The sequence below is a fragment of the Bombina bombina genome, chromosome 6 (genome assembly GCF_027579735.1).
Source record: "Bombina bombina isolate aBomBom1 chromosome 6, aBomBom1.pri, whole genome shotgun sequence".
In the NCBI taxonomy this organism is placed as follows: Eukaryota; Metazoa; Chordata; class Amphibia; order Anura; family Bombinatoridae; genus Bombina; species Bombina bombina.
In genome coordinates this window covers 7,654,514-7,671,451 of record NC_069504.1, presented here as the reverse complement: position 1 = coordinate 7,671,451, position 16,938 = coordinate 7,654,514, and the positions used below count along the sequence as shown (strand labels likewise).

Genomic DNA, 16,938 nt, shown 5'->3' with positions numbered 1-16,938 from the left:
TGCTGTGTGACCTCTATACACTGCTGGTACAGTCTATACACTGCTGTGGTGACCTCTTATACACTGCCTGTGTGACCTCCTATACATGCTGGTACAGTCTATACACTGCTGGTACAGTCTATACACTGCTGTGTGACCTCTATACACTGCTGGTACAGTCTATACACTGCTGTAGTGGACCTCTATACACTGCTGGTACAGTCTATACACTGCTGTGTGACCTCTATACACTGCTGGCACAGTCTATACACTGCTGGCACAGTCTATACACTGCTGGTACAGTCTATACACTGCTGGTACAGTCTATACACTGCTGGTACAGTCTATACACTGCTGTGTGACCTCTATACACTGCTGTGTGACCTCTATACACTGCTGTGTGACCTCTATACACTGCTGGTACAGTCTATACACTGCTGTGTGACCTCTATACACTGCTGTTACAGTCTATACACTGCTGGTACAGTCTATACACTGCTGTGTGACCTCTATACACTGCTGGTACAGTCTATACACTGCTGGTACAGTCTATACACTGCTGGTACAGTCTATACACTGCTGTGTGACCTCTATACACTGCTGTGTGACCTCTATACACTGCTGTGTGACCTCTATACACTGCTGGTACAGTCTATACACTGCTGTGTGACCTCTATACACTGCTGGTACAGTCTATACACTGCTGTGTGAACTCTATACACTGCTGGTACAGTCTATACACTGCTGTGTGACCTCTATACACTGCTGTGTGACCTCTATACACTGCTGGTACAGTCTATACACTGCTGTGTGACCTCTATACACTGCTGGTACAGCCTATACACTGCTGGTACAGTCTATACACTGCTGTGTGACCTCTATACACTGCTGGTACAGTCTATGCACTGCTGGTACAGTCTATACACTGCTGTGTGACCTCTATACACTGCTGGTACAGTCTATACACTGCTGTGTGACCTCTATACACTGCTGGTACAGTCTATACACTGCTGTGTGACCTCTATACACTGCTGGTACAGTCTATACACTGCTGGTACAGTCTATACACTGCTGGTACAGTCTATACACTGCTGTGTGACCTCTATACACTGCTGTGTGACCTCTATACACTGCTGGTACAGTCTATACACTGCTGTGTGACCTCTATACACTGCTGGTACAGTCTATACACTGCTGTGTGACCTCTATACACTGCTGTGTGACCTCTATACACTGCTGGTACAGTCTATACACTGCTGTGTGACCTCTATACACTGCTGGTACAGTCTATACACTGCTGGTACAGTCTATACACTGCTGTGTGACCTCTATACACTGCTGGTACAGACTATACACTGCTGTGTGACCTCTATACACTGCTGGTACAGTCTATACACTACTGGTACAGTCTATACACTGCTGTGTGACCTCTATACACTGCTGGTACAGTCTATACACTACTGTGTGACCTCTATACACTGCTGGTACAGTCTATACACTGCTTTGTGAACTCTATACACTGCTGTGTGACCTCTATACACTGCTGTGTGACCTCTATACACTGCTGGTACAGTCTATACACTGCTGTGTGACCTCTATACACTGCTGGTACAGTCTATACACTGCTGTGTGACCTCTATACACTGCTGTGTGACCTCTATACACTGCTGGTACAGTCTATAAACTGCTGTGTGACCTCTATACACTGCTGGTACAGTCTATACACTGCTGGGTACAGTCTATACACTGCTGGTACAGACTATACACTGCTGGTACAGTCTATACACTGCTGGGTACAGTCTATACACTGCTGTGTGACCTCTATACACTGCTGGTACAGTCTATACACTGCTGGTACAGTCTATACACTGCTGGTACAGCTCTATACACTGCTGTGTGGACCCTCTATACACTGCTGGTACAGTCTAATACACTGCTGGTACAGTCCCCTATACACTGCTGTGTGACCTCTATACACTGCATGGTACAGACTATACACTGCTGTGAGACCTCTATACACTGCTGGTACAGACTATACACTGCTGTGGTGACCTCTATACACTGCTGGTACAGACTATACACTGCTGGTACAAGGTCTATACACTGCCTAGGTAACAGTCTTATACAACCTGCTGTGTGACCTCTATACACTGCTGAGTACAGAACGTATACACTTGCTGTGTGACCTCTACTACACTGCTGGGTACAGAACTATACACTGCTGTGTGACCTCCTAATACACTGCTGGTACAGTCTATTCCACTGCTGTGTGACCTCTATACAACTGCTGGTACAGTCTATACACTGCTGTGTGACCTCTATACACTTCCCAAACTGCTTGTACATGTCTATACACCCTGATGGTCAGGTCATTACATCTGCTGTAGTGACCTCTTATACACTGCATGTGTAGACCTTCTATACACTGCTGGTACAGTCTATACACTGCTGTGTGACCTCTATACACTGCTGTGTGACCTCTATACACTGCTGGTACAGTCTATACACTGCTGTGTGACCTCTATACACTGCTGTGTACAGTCTATACACTGCTGTGTGACCTCTATACACTGCTGGTACAGTCTATACACTGCTGTGTGACCTCTATACACTGCTGTGTGACCTCTATACACTGCTGGTACAGTCTATGCACTGCTGGTACAGTCTATACACTGCTGTGTGACCTCTATACACTGCTGGTACAGTCTATACACTGCTGTGTGACCTCTATACACTGCTGGTACAGTCTATACACTGCTGTGTGACCTCTATACACTGCTGGTACAGTCTATACACTGCTGGTACAGACTATACACTGCTGTGTGACCTCTATACACTGCTGGTACAGTCTATACACTACTGGTACAGTCTATACACTGCTGTGTGACCTCTATACACTGCTGGTACAGTCTATACACTACTGTGTGACCTCTATACACTGCTGGTACAGTCTATACACTGCTGGGTAAAAGTCTATACACTGCTGTGTGACCTCTATACACTGCTGTTTGACTCTATACACTGCTGGTACAGTCTATACACTGCTGTGTGACCTCTATACACTGCTGGTACAGTCTATACACTGCTGTGTGACCTCTATACACTGCTGTGTGACCTCTATACACTGCTGGTACAGTCGTATAAACTGCTGTGTGACCTCTATACACTGCTGGTACAGTCTATACACTGCTGGTACAGGTCTATACACTGCTGGTACAGACTATACACTGCTGGTACAGTCTATACACTGGCTGGTACAGTCTATACACTGCTGTGTGACCTCTATACACTGCTGGTACAGTCTATACACTGCTGTGTGACCTCTATACACTGCTGGTACAGTCTATACACTGCCTGTGTGACCTCTATACACTGCTGGTACAGTCTATACACTGCTGTGTGACCTCTTATAACACTGCTGGTACAGTCTATACACTGCTGTGTGACCTCTATACACTGCTGGTACAGTCTATACACTGCTGGTACAGTCTATACACTGCTGGTACAGTCTATACACTGCTGTGTGACCTCTATACACTGCTGGTACAGTCTATACACTGCTGGTACAGTCTATACACTGCTGTGTGACCTCTATACACTGCTGGTACAGACTATACACTGCTGGTGACCTCTATACACTGCTGGTACAGACTATACACTGCTGTGTGACCTCTATACACTGCTGGTACAGACTATACACTGCTGGTACAGTCTATACACTGCTGGTACAGTCTATACACTGCTGTGTGACCTCTATACACTGCTGGTACAGTCTATACACTGCTGTGTGACCTCTATACACTGCTGGTACAGTCTATACACTGCTGTGTGACCTCTATACACTGCTGGTACAGTCTATACACTGCTGGTACAGTCTATACACTGCTGTGTGACCTCTATACACTGCTGGTACAGTCTATACACTGCTGTGTGACCTCTATACACTGCTGGTACAGTCTATACACTACTGGTACAGTCTATACACTGCTGTGTGACCTCTATACACTACTGGTACAGTCTATACACTACTGGTACAGTCTATACACTGCTGTGTGACCTCTATACACTGCTGGTACAGTCTATACACTGCTGTGTGACCTCTATACACTGCTGGTACAGTCTATACACTGCTGTGTGACCTCTATACACTGCTGTGTGACCTCTATACACTGCTGGTACAGTCTATACACTGCTGTGTGACCTCTATACACTGCTGGTACAGTCTATACACTGCTGTGTGACCTCTATACACTGCTGGTACAGTCTATACACTGCTGTGTGACCTCTATACACTGCTGGTACAGTCTATACACTGCTGTGTGACCTCTATACACTGCTGTGTGACCTCTATACACTGCTGGTACAGTCTACACTCTGCTGGTACAGTCTATACACTGCTGTGTGACCTCTATACACTGCTGGTACAGTCTATACACTGCTGGTACAGTCTATACACTGCTGTGTGACCTCTATACACTGCTGGTACAGACTATACACTGCTGGTACAGTCTATACACTGCTGTGTGACCTCTATACACTGCTGGTACAGTCTATACACTGCTGTGTGACCTCTATACACTGCTGGTACAGTCTATACACTGCTGTGTGACCTCTAAACACTGCTGTGTGACCTCTATAAACTGCTGGTACAGTCTATACACTGCTGTGTGACCTCTATACACTGCTGGTACAGTCTATACACTGCTGGTACAGTCTATACACTGCGGTGTGACCTCTAAACACTGCTGTGTGACCTCTATACACTGCTGGTACAGTCTATACACTGCTGTGTGACCTCTATACACTGCTGTGTGACCTCTATACACTGCTGGTACAGTCTATACACTGCTGGTACAGTCTATACACTGCTGTGTGACCTCTATACACTGCTGGTACAGTCTATACACTGCTGTGTGACCTCTATACACTGCTGGTACAGTCTATACACTGCTGTGTGACCTCTATACACTGCTGGCACAGTCTATACACTGCTGGCACAGTCTATACACTGCTGGTACAGTCTATACACTGCTGGTACAGTCTATACACTGCTGTGTGACCTCTATACACTGCTGTTTCAGACTATACACTGCTGTGTGACCTCTATACACTGCTGGTACAGTCTATACACTGCTGTGTGACCTCTATACACTGCTGGTTACAGTCTATACACTGCTGGTACAGGTCTATACACTGCTGTGTGACCTCTATACACTGCTGGTACAGCCTATACACTGCTGGTACAGTCTATACACTGCTGGTACAGTCTATACACTGCTGTGTGACCTCTATACACTGCTGTGTGACCTCTATACACTGCTGTGTGACCTCTATACACTGCTGGTACAGTCTATACACTGCTGTGTGACCTCTATACACTGCTGGTACAGTCTATACACTGCTGTGTGAACTCTATACACTGCTGGTACAGTCTATACACTGCTGTGTGACCTCTATACACTGCTGTGTGACCTCTATACACTGCTGGGTCCAGTCTACTATACACCTGCTGTGTGACCTCTATAACACTGCTGGTACAGCCTATACACTGCTTGGTACAGTCTATACACTGCTGTTGTGACCTCTATACACTGCTGGTACAGTCTATGCACTGCTGGTACAGTCTATACCCACTGCTGAGTTGACCTCTATACACTGCTAGGTACAGTCTCTACACTGCTGATGTGACCTCTATACACTGCTGGTACAGTCTATACACTGCTGTGTGACCTCCTATACACCTGCTGTGTACAGTCCTATACAATGCTGGTACAGGTCTATACACTTGACTGGTACACAGTCTATACACTGCTGTGTGACCTCTATACACTGACTGTGTTACCTCTTACCACTGCTGGTAACAGTCTATACACTGCTGTGTGACCCTACTATACAACTAGCTTGGTAAGTATATACACTGCTGTGTGGCCCTCTATTCACTGCTGTGTGACCTCTATACACTGCTGGTAACAGTCTATACACTGCTGTGTGAACCTCTATACACTGCTGGTACAGTCTATACACTGCTGGTACAGTCTATACACTGCTGTGTGACCTCTATACACTGCTGGTACAGACTATACACTGCTGTGTGACCTCTATACACTGCTGGTACAGTCTATACACTACTGGTACAGTCTATACCCTGCTGCTGTGACCTCTATACACTGCTGGTACAGTCTATACACTACTGTGTGACCTCTATACACTGCTGGTACAGTCTATACACTGCTGGTTACAGTCTATACACTGCTGTGTGACCTCTATACACTGCTGTGTGACCTCTATACACTGCTGGTACAGATCTATACACTGCTGTGTGACCCTCTATACACTGCTGGTACAGTCTATACACTGCTGTGTGACCTCTATACACTGCTGTGTGACCTCTATTACACTGCTGGTACAGTCTATAAAACTGCTGTGTGACCTCTATACACTGCTGGTACAGTCTATACACTGCTGGTACCAGTCTATACACTGCTGGTACAGACTATACACTGCTGGTACAGTCTATACACTGCTGGTACAGTCTATACACTGCTGTGTGACCTCTATACACTGCTGGTACAGTCTATACACTGCTGGTACAGTCTATACACTGCTGGTACAGTCTATACACTGCTGTGTGACCTCTATACACTGCTGGTACAGTCTATACACTGCTGGTACAGTCTATACACTGCTGTGTGACCTCTATACACTGCTGGTACAGACTATACACTGCTGGTGACCTTCTATACACTGCTGGTACAGACTATACACTGCTGTGTGACCTCTATACACTGCTGGTACAGACTATACACTGCTGGTACAGTCTATACACTGCTGGTACAGTCTATACACTGCTGTGTGACCCTCTATACACTGCTGGTACAGACTATACAACTGCTGTGTGACCTCTATACACTGCTGGTACAGGACTATACACTGCGTGTGTGACCTCTATACACTGCTGGTACAGTCTATACACTGCTGTCGTGACACCTCTATACACTGCGTGGTACAGTCTATACACTCGCCGCTGTGTGACCTCTATACCACTGCTGGTAACAGTCCTAACACTGCTGGTACAGTCTATACACTGCTGTGTGACCTCTTTTACACTGCTGTTTGAGACCTCTATACACATGCTTGTACAGTCTATACACTGCTGTGTGAGGCTCTATACACTGCTGTGTGACCTCTATACACTGCTTGGTAACAGTCTATACACTGCTGTGTGACCTCTATACACTGCTGTTGTGACCTCTATACACTGCTGTGTGACCTCTATACACTGCTGGTACAGTCTATACACTGCTGTGTGACCTCTATACACTGCTGTGTGACCTCTATACACTGCTGGTACAGTCTATACACTGCTGTGTGACCTCTATACACTGCTGGTACAGTCTATACACTGCTGGTACAGTCTATACACTGCTGGTACAGTCTATACACTGCTGTGTGACCTCTATACACTGCTGTGTGACCTCTATACACTGCTGTGTGACCTCTATACACTGCTGGTACAGTCTATACACTGCTGTGTGACCTCTATACACTGCTGGTACAGTCTATACACTGCTGTGTGACCTCTATACACTGCTGGTACAGTCTATACACTGCTGTGTGACCTCTATACACTGCTGGTACAGTCTATACACTGCTGGTACAGACTATACACTGCTGTGTGACCTCTATACACTGCTGGTACAGTCTATACACTACTGGTACAGTCTATACACTGCTGTGTGACCTCTATACACTGCTGGTACAGTCTATACACTACTGTGTGACCTCTATACACTGCTGGTACAGTCTATACACTGCTGGTACAGTCTATACACTGCTGTGTGACCTCTATACACTGCTGTGTGACCTCTATACACTGCTGGTACAGTCTATACACTGCTGGTGACCTCTATACACTGCTGGTACAGTCTATACACTGCTGTGTGACCTCTATACACTGCTGTGTGACCTCTATACACTGCTGGTACAGTCTATAAACTGCTGTGTGACCTCTATACACTGCTGGTACAGTCTATACACTGCTGGTACAGTCTATACACTGCTGGTACAGACTATACACTGCTGGTACAGTCTATACACTGCTGGTACAGTCTATACACTGCTGTGTGACCTCTATACACTGCTGGTACAGTCTATACACTGCTGTGTGACCTCTATACACTGCTGGTACAGTCTATACACTGCTGTGTGACCTCTATACACTGCTGGTACAGTCTATACACTGCTGGTACAGACTATACACTGCTGGTACAGACTATTACACTGCTGGTACAGACTATACACTGCTGGTACAGTCTATACACTGCTGGTACAGTCTATACACTGCTGGTACAGTCTATACACTGCTGGTACAGTCTATACACTACTGTGTGACCTTCTATACACTGCTGGTACAGTCTATACACTGCTGGGTACAGTCTATACACTGCTGTGTACAGTCTATACACTGCTGGTCCGTGGACCTCTATACACTGCTGGTACAGTCTATACACTGCTGTGTGGTACAGTCTATACACTGCTGGTACAGTCTATACACTGCTGGTACAGTCTATACACTGCTGTGTGACATCTATACACTGCTGGTACAGTCTATACACTGCTGGTTACAGTCTATACACTGCTGGTGACAGTCTACTTACACTGCTGGTACAGTCTATACACTGCTGGTACAGTCTATACACTGTGGTTACAAGTTTATATTGACACTACTGTGTGACTCTATACACTGCTGGTTACAGTCTATACACTGCTGGTACGTCTATACACTGCTGGTACAGTCTATACACTGCTGGTCAGTCTATACACTGCTGTTACAGACTATACACTGCTGTGTGACCTCTAAACACTGCGGAACAGTCTATACACTGCTGGTACACGTCGAAGCACTGCTGGTACTGTCTATACACTGCTGTGTGACCTCTATACACTGCTGGTACAGTCTATACACTGCTGTGTGACCTCTATACACTGCTGGTACAATGTCTATACACTGCTGTGTGACTCTATACACTGCTGGTACAGTCTATACACTGCTGGTACAGTCTATACACTGCTGGTACAGTCTATACACTGCTGGTACAGTCTATACACTGCTGTTGTGAACTCTATACACTGCTGGTACAGTCTATACACTGCTGTGTGACCTCCTATACACTGCTGGTACAGTCTATACACTGCTGTGTGACCTCTATACACTGCTGGTACAGTCTATACACTGCTGGTACATTCTATACACTGGCTGTGGGACCCTATACACTGCTGGTACAGTCTATACACTGCTGGTACAGTCTATACACTGCTGGTACAGTCTATACACTGCTGTGTGACCCCTCTATACACTGCTGTGTGACCTCTATACACTGCTGGTGGACCTCTATACACTGCTGGTACAGTCTATACACTGCTGTGTGACCTCTATACACTGCTGGTACAGTCTATACACTGCTGTGTGAACTCTATACACTGCTGGTACAGTCTATACACTGCTGTGTGACCTCTATACACTGCTGTGTGACCTCTATACACTGCTGGTACAGTCTATACACTGCTGTGTGACCTCTATACACTGCTGGTACAGCTATACACTGCTGGTACAGTCTATACACTGCTGTGTGACCTCTATACACTGCTGGTACAGTCTATGCACTGCTGGTACAGGTCTATACACTGCTGTGTGACCTCTATACACTGCTGGTACAGTCTATACACTGCTGTGTGACCTCTATACACTGCTGGTACAGTCTATACACTGCTGTGTGACCTCTATACACTGCTGGTACAGTCTATACACTGCTGGTACAGTCTATACACTGCTGGTACAGTCTATACACTGCTGTGTGACCTCTATACACTGCTGTGTGACCTCTATACACTGCTGGTACAGTCTATACACTGCTGTGTGACCTCTATACACTGCTGGTACAGTCTATACACTGCTGTGTGACCTCTATACACTGCTGTGTGACCTCTATACACTGCTGGTACAGTCTATACACTGCTGTGTGACCTCTATACACTGCTGGTACAGTCTATACCTGCTGTGTGACTCTATACACTGCTGGTACAGTCTATACACTGCTGTGTGACCTCTATACACTGCTGGTACAGTCTATACACTGCTGGTACAGACTATACACTGCTGTGTGACCTCTATACACTGCTGGTACAGTCTATACACTACTGGTACAGTCTATACACTGCTGTGTGACCTCTATACACTGCTGGTACAGTCTATACACTACTGTGTGACCTCTATACACTGCTGGTACAGTCTATACACTGCTGGTACAGTCTATACACTGCTGTGTGACCTCTATACACTGCTGTGTGACCTCTATACACTGCTGGTACAGTCTATACACTGCTGTGTGACCTCTATACACTGCTGGTACAGTCTATACACTGCTGTGTGACCTCTATACACTGCTGTGTGACCTCTATACACTGCTGGTACAGTCTATACACTGCTGTGTGACCTCTATACACTGCTGGTACAGTCTATACACTGCTGGTACAGACTATACACTGCTGGTACAGTCTATACACTGCTGGTACAGTCTATACACTGCTGTGTGACCTCTATACACTGCTGGTACAGTCTATACACTGCTGTGTGACCTCTATACACTGCTGGTACAGTCTATACACTGCTGTGTGACCTCTATACACTGCTGGTACAGTCTATACACTGCTGTGTGACCTCTATACACTGCTGGTACAGTCTATACACTGCTGTGTGACCTCTATACACTGCTGGTACAGTCTATACACTGCTGGTACAGTCTATACACTGCTGGTACAGTCTATACACTGCTGTGTGACCTCTATACACTGCTGGTACAGTCTATACACTGCTGGTACAGTCTATACACTGCTGTGTGACCTCTATACACTGCTGGTACAGACTATACACTGCTGTGTGACCTCTATACACTGCTGGTACAGACTATACACTGCTGTGTGACCTCTATACACTGCTGGTACAGACTATACACTGCTGGTACAGTCTATACACTGCTGGTACAGTCTATACACTGCTGTGTGACCTCTATACACTGCTGGTACAGACTATACACTGCTGTGTGACCTCTATACACTGCTGGTACAGACTATACACTGCTGTGTGACCTCTATACACTGCTGGTACAGTCTATACACTGCTGTGTGACCTCTATACACTGCTGGTACAGTCTATACACTGCTGTGTGACCTCTATACACTGCTGGTACAGTCTATACACTGCTGGTACAGTCTATACACTGCTGGTACAGTCTATACACTGCTGGTACAGTCTATACACTGCTGTGTGACCTCTATACACTGCTGTGTGACCTCTATACACTGCTGTGTGACCTCTATACACTGCTGGTACAGTCTTTTAAACTGATGTGTGACCTCTATACACTGCTGGTACAGTCTATACACTGCTGTGTGACCTCTATACACTGCTGGTACAGTCTATACACTGCTGTGTGACCTCTATACACTGCTGGTACAGTCTATACACTGCTGGTACAGACTATACACTGCTGTGTGACCTCTATACACTGCTGGTACAGTCTATACACTACTGGTACAGTCTATACACTGCTGTGTGACCTCTATACACTGCTGGTACAGTCTATACACTACTGTGTGACCTCTATACACTGCTGGTACAGTCTATACACTGCTGGTACAGTCTATACACTGCTGTGTGACCTCTATACACTGCTGTGTGACCTCTATACACTGCTGGTACAGTCTATACACTGCTGTGTGACCTCTATACACTGCTGGTACAGTCTATACACTGCTGTGTGACCTCTATACACTGCTGTGTGACCTCTATACACTGCTGGTACAGTCTATAAACTGCTGTGTGACCTCTATACACTGCTGGTACAGTCTATACACTGCTGGTACAGTCTATACACTGCTGGTACAGACTATACACTGCTGGTACAGTCTATACACTGCTGGTACAGTCTATACACTGCTGTGTGACCTCTATACACTGCTGGTACAGTCTATACACTGCTGTGTGACCTCTATACACTGCTGGTACAGTCTATACACTGCTGTGTGACCTCTATACACTGCTGGTACAGTCTATACACTGCTGTGTGACCTCTATACACTGCTGGTACAGTCTATACACTGCTGTGTGACCTCTATACACTGCTGGTACAGTCTATACACTGCTGGTACAGTCTATACACTGCTGGTACAGTCTATACACTGCTGTGTGACCTCTATACACTGCTGGTACAGTCTATACACTGCTGGTACAGTCTATACACTGCTGTGTGACCTCTATACACTGCTGGTACAGACTATACACTGCTGTGTGACCTCTATACACTGCTGGTACAGACTATACACTGCTGTGTGACCTCTATACACTGCTGGTACAGACTATACACTGCTGGTACAGTCTATACACTGCTGGTACAGTCTATACACTGCTGTGTGACCTCTATACACTGCTGGTACAGACTATACACTGCTGTGTGACCTCTATACACTGCTGGTACAGACTATACACTGCTGTGTGACCTCTATACACTGCTGGTACAGTCTATACACTGCTGTGTGACCTCTATACACTGCTGGTACAGTCTATACACTGCTGGTACAGTCTATACACTGCTGTGTGACCTCTATACACTGCTGTGTGACCTCTATACACTGCTGGTACAGTCTATACACTGCTGTGTGACCTCTATACACTGCTGGTACAGTCTATACACTGCTGGTACAGTCTATACACTGCTGTGTGACCTCTATACACTGCTGGTACAGTCTATACACTGCTGGTACAGTCTATACACTGCTGTGTGACCTCTATACACTGCTGTGTGACCTCTATACACTGCTGGTACAGTCTATACACTGCTGTGTGACCTCTATACGCTGCTGGTACAGTCTATACACTGCTGGTACAGACTATACACTGCTGGTACAGACTATACACTGCTGGTACAGACTATACACTGCTGGTACAGTCTATACACTGCTGGTACAGTCTATACACTGCTGGTACAGTCTATACACTGCTGGTACAGTCTATACACTACTGTGTGACCTCTATACACTGCTGGTACAGTCTATACACTGCTGGTACAGACTATACACTGCTGGTACAGTCTATACACTGCTGGTACAGACTATACACTGCTGGTACAGTCTATACACTGCTGTGTGACCTCTATACACTGCTGGTACAGTCTATACACTGCTGGTACAGTCTATACACTGCTGGTACAGTCTATACACTGCTGGTACAGTCTATACACTGCTGGTACAGACTATACACTGCTGGTACAGTCTATACACTGCTGGTACAGTCTATACACTGCTGGTACAGACTATACACTGCTGGTACAGTCTATGCACTGCTGGTACAGTCTATACACTGCTGGTACAGTCTATACACTGCTGGTACAGACTATACACTGCTGGTACAGTCTATACACTGCTGGTACAGTCTATACACTGCTGGTACAGACTATACACTGCTGTGTGACCTCTATACACTGCTGGTACAGTCTATACACTGCTGGTACAGTCTATACACTGCTGGTACAGACTATACACTGCTGGTACAGACTATACACTGCTGGTACAGTCTATACACTGCTGGTACAGTCTATACACTGCTGGTACAGTCTATACACTGCTGTGTGACCTCTATACACTGCTGGTACAGTCTATACACTGCTGGTACAGTCTATACACTGCTGGTACAGACTATACACTGCTGGTACAGACTATACACTGCTGGTACAGACTATACACTGCTGGTACAGTCTATACACTGCTGGTACAGTCTATACACTGCTGGTACAGTCTATACACTGCTGGTACAGACTATACACTGCTGGTACAGCCTATACACTGCTGGTACAGTCTATACACTGCTGGTACAGTCTATGCACTGCTGGTACAGTCTATGCACTGCTGGTACAGACTATACACTGCTGGTACAGACTATACACTGCTGGTACAGTCTATACACTGCTGGTACAGTCTATACACTGCTGGTACAGTCTATAAACTGCTGTGTGACCTCTATACACTGCTGGTACAGACTATACACTGCTGGTACAGTCTATACACTGCTGGTACAGACTATACACTGCTGGTACAGCCTATACACTGCTGGTACAGTCTATACACTGCTGGTACAGTCTATGCACTGCTGGTACAGACTATACACTGCTGGTACAGACTATACACTGCTGGTACAGACTATACACTGCTGGTACAGTCTATACACTGCTGGTACAGTCTATACACTGCTGGTACAGTCTATACACTGCTGGTACAGACTATACAGGGAGTGCAGAATTATTAGGCAAATGAGTATTTTGACCACATCATCCTCTTTATGCATGTTGTCTTACTCCAAGCTGTATAGGCTCGAAAGCCTACTACCAATTAAGCATATTAGGTGATGTGCATCTCTGTAATGAGAAGGGGTGTGGTCTAATGACATCAACACCCTATATCAGGTGTGCATAATTATTAGGCAACTTCCTTTCCTTTGGCAAAATGGGTCAAAAGAAGGACTTGACAGGCTCAGAAAAGTCAAAAATAGTGAGATATCTTGCAGAGGGATGCAGCACTCTTAAAATTGCAAAGCTTCTGAAGCGTGATCATCGAACAATCAAGAGTTTCATTCAAAATAGTCAACAGGGTCGCAAGAAGCGTGTGGAAAAACCAAGGCGCAAAATAACTGCCCATGAACTGAGAAAAGTCAAGCGTGCAGCTGCCAAGATGCCACTTGCCACCAGTTTGGCCATATTTCAGAGCTGCAACATCACTGGAGTGCCCAAAAGCACAAGGTGTGCAATACTCAGAGACATGGCCAAGGTAAGAAAGGCTGAAAGACGACCACCACTGAACAAGACACACAAGCTGAAACATCAAGACTGGGCCAAGAAATATCTCAAGACTGATTTTTCTAAGGTTTTATGGACTGATGAAATGAGAGTGAGTCTTGATGGGCCAGATGGATGGGCCCGTGGCTGGATTGGTAAAGGGCAGAGAGCTCCAGTCCGACTCAGATGCCAGCAAGGTGGAGGTGGAGTACTGGTTTGGGCTGGTATCATCAAAGATGAGCTTGTGGGGCCTTTTCGGGTTGAGGATGGAGTCAAGCTCAACTCCCAGTCCTACTGCCAGTTTCTGGAAGACACCTTCTTCAAGCAGTGGTACAGGAAGAAGTCTTCATCCTTCAAGAAAAACATGATTTTCATGCAGTACAATGCTCCATCACACGCGTCCAAGTACTCCACAGCGTGGCTGGCAAGAAAGGGTATAAAAGAAGAAAATCTAATGACATGGCCTCCTTGTTCACCTGATCTGAACCCCATTGAGAACCTGTGGTCCATCATCAAATGTGAGATTTACAAGGAGGGAAAACAGTACACCTCTCTGAACAGTGTCTGGGAGGCTGTGGTTGCTGCTGCACGCAATGTTGATGGTGAACAGATCAAAACACTGACAGAATCCATGGATGGCAGGCTTTTGAGTGTCCTTGCAAAGAAAGGTGGCTATATTGGTCACTGATTTGTTTTTGTTTTGTTTTTGAATGTCAGAAATGTATATTTGTGAATGTTGAGATGTTATATTGGTTTCACTGGTAAAAATAAATAATTGAAATGGGTATATATTTGTTTTTTGTTAAGTTGCCTAATAATTATGCACAGTAATAGTCACCTGCACACACAGATATCCCCCTAAAATAGCTAAAACTAAAAACAAACTAAAAACTACTTCCAAAACTATTCAGCTTTGATATTAATGAGTTTTTTGGGTTCATTGAGAACATGGTTGTTGTTCAATAATAAAATTAATCCTCAAAAATACAACTTGCCTAATAATTCTGCACTCCCTGTACACTGCTGTGTGACCTCTATACACTGCTGGTACAGTCTATACACTGCTGGTACAGTCTATACACTGCTGGTACAGACTATACACTGCTGGTACAGACTATACACTGCTGGTACAGTCTATACACTGCTGGTACAGTCTATACACTGCTGGTACAGTCTATACACTGCTGTGTGACCTCTATACACTGCTGGTACAGTCTATACACTGCTGGTACAGTCTATACACTGCTGGTACAGACTATACACTGCTGGTACAGACTATACACTGCTGGTACAGTCTATACACTGCTGGTACAGTCTATACACTGCTGGTACAGTCTATACACTGCTGGTACAGACTATACACTGCTGGTACAGCCTATACACTGCTGGTACAGTCTATACACTGCTGGTACAGTCTATGCACTGCTGGTACAGACTATACACTGCTGGTACAGACTATACACTGCTGGTACAGACTATACACTGCTGGTACAGACTATACACTGCTGGTACAGTCTATACACTGCTGGTACAGTCTATACACTGCTGGTACAGTCTATACACTGCTGTGTGATCTCTACACACTGCTGGTACAGTCTATACACTGCTGTATGACCTCTATACACTGCTGGTACAGCCTATACACTGCTGGTACAGTCTATACACTGCTGTGTGGCCTCTATACACTGCTGGTACAGTCTATACACTGCTGGTACAGTCTATACACTGCTGTGTGACCTCTATACACTGCTGGTACAGCCTATACACTGTTGGTACAGTCTATACACTGCTGGTACAGTCTATACACTACTGTGTGACCTCTATACACTGCTGTGTGACCTCTATACACTGCTGGTACAGTCTATACACTGCTGTGTGACCTCTATACACTGCTGGTACAGTCTATACACTGCTGGTACAGTCTATACACTGCTGGTACAGACTATACACTGCTGGTACAGTCTATACACTACTGTGTGACCTCTATACACTGCTGTGTGACCTCTATACACTGCTGGTACAGTCTATACACTGCTGGTACAGTCTATACACTACTGTGTGACCTCTATACACTGCT

General features: G+C 45.6%; 1 protein-coding gene across 1 annotated transcript in view; it reads right to left on the bottom strand.

The window, feature by feature from the left end:
* Nucleotides 1-16,938, bottom strand: part of SHANK3 (SH3 and multiple ankyrin repeat domains 3) — a 565,241-nt gene that overhangs the window by 248,195 nt on the left and 300,108 nt on the right. The window lies entirely within an intron of this gene.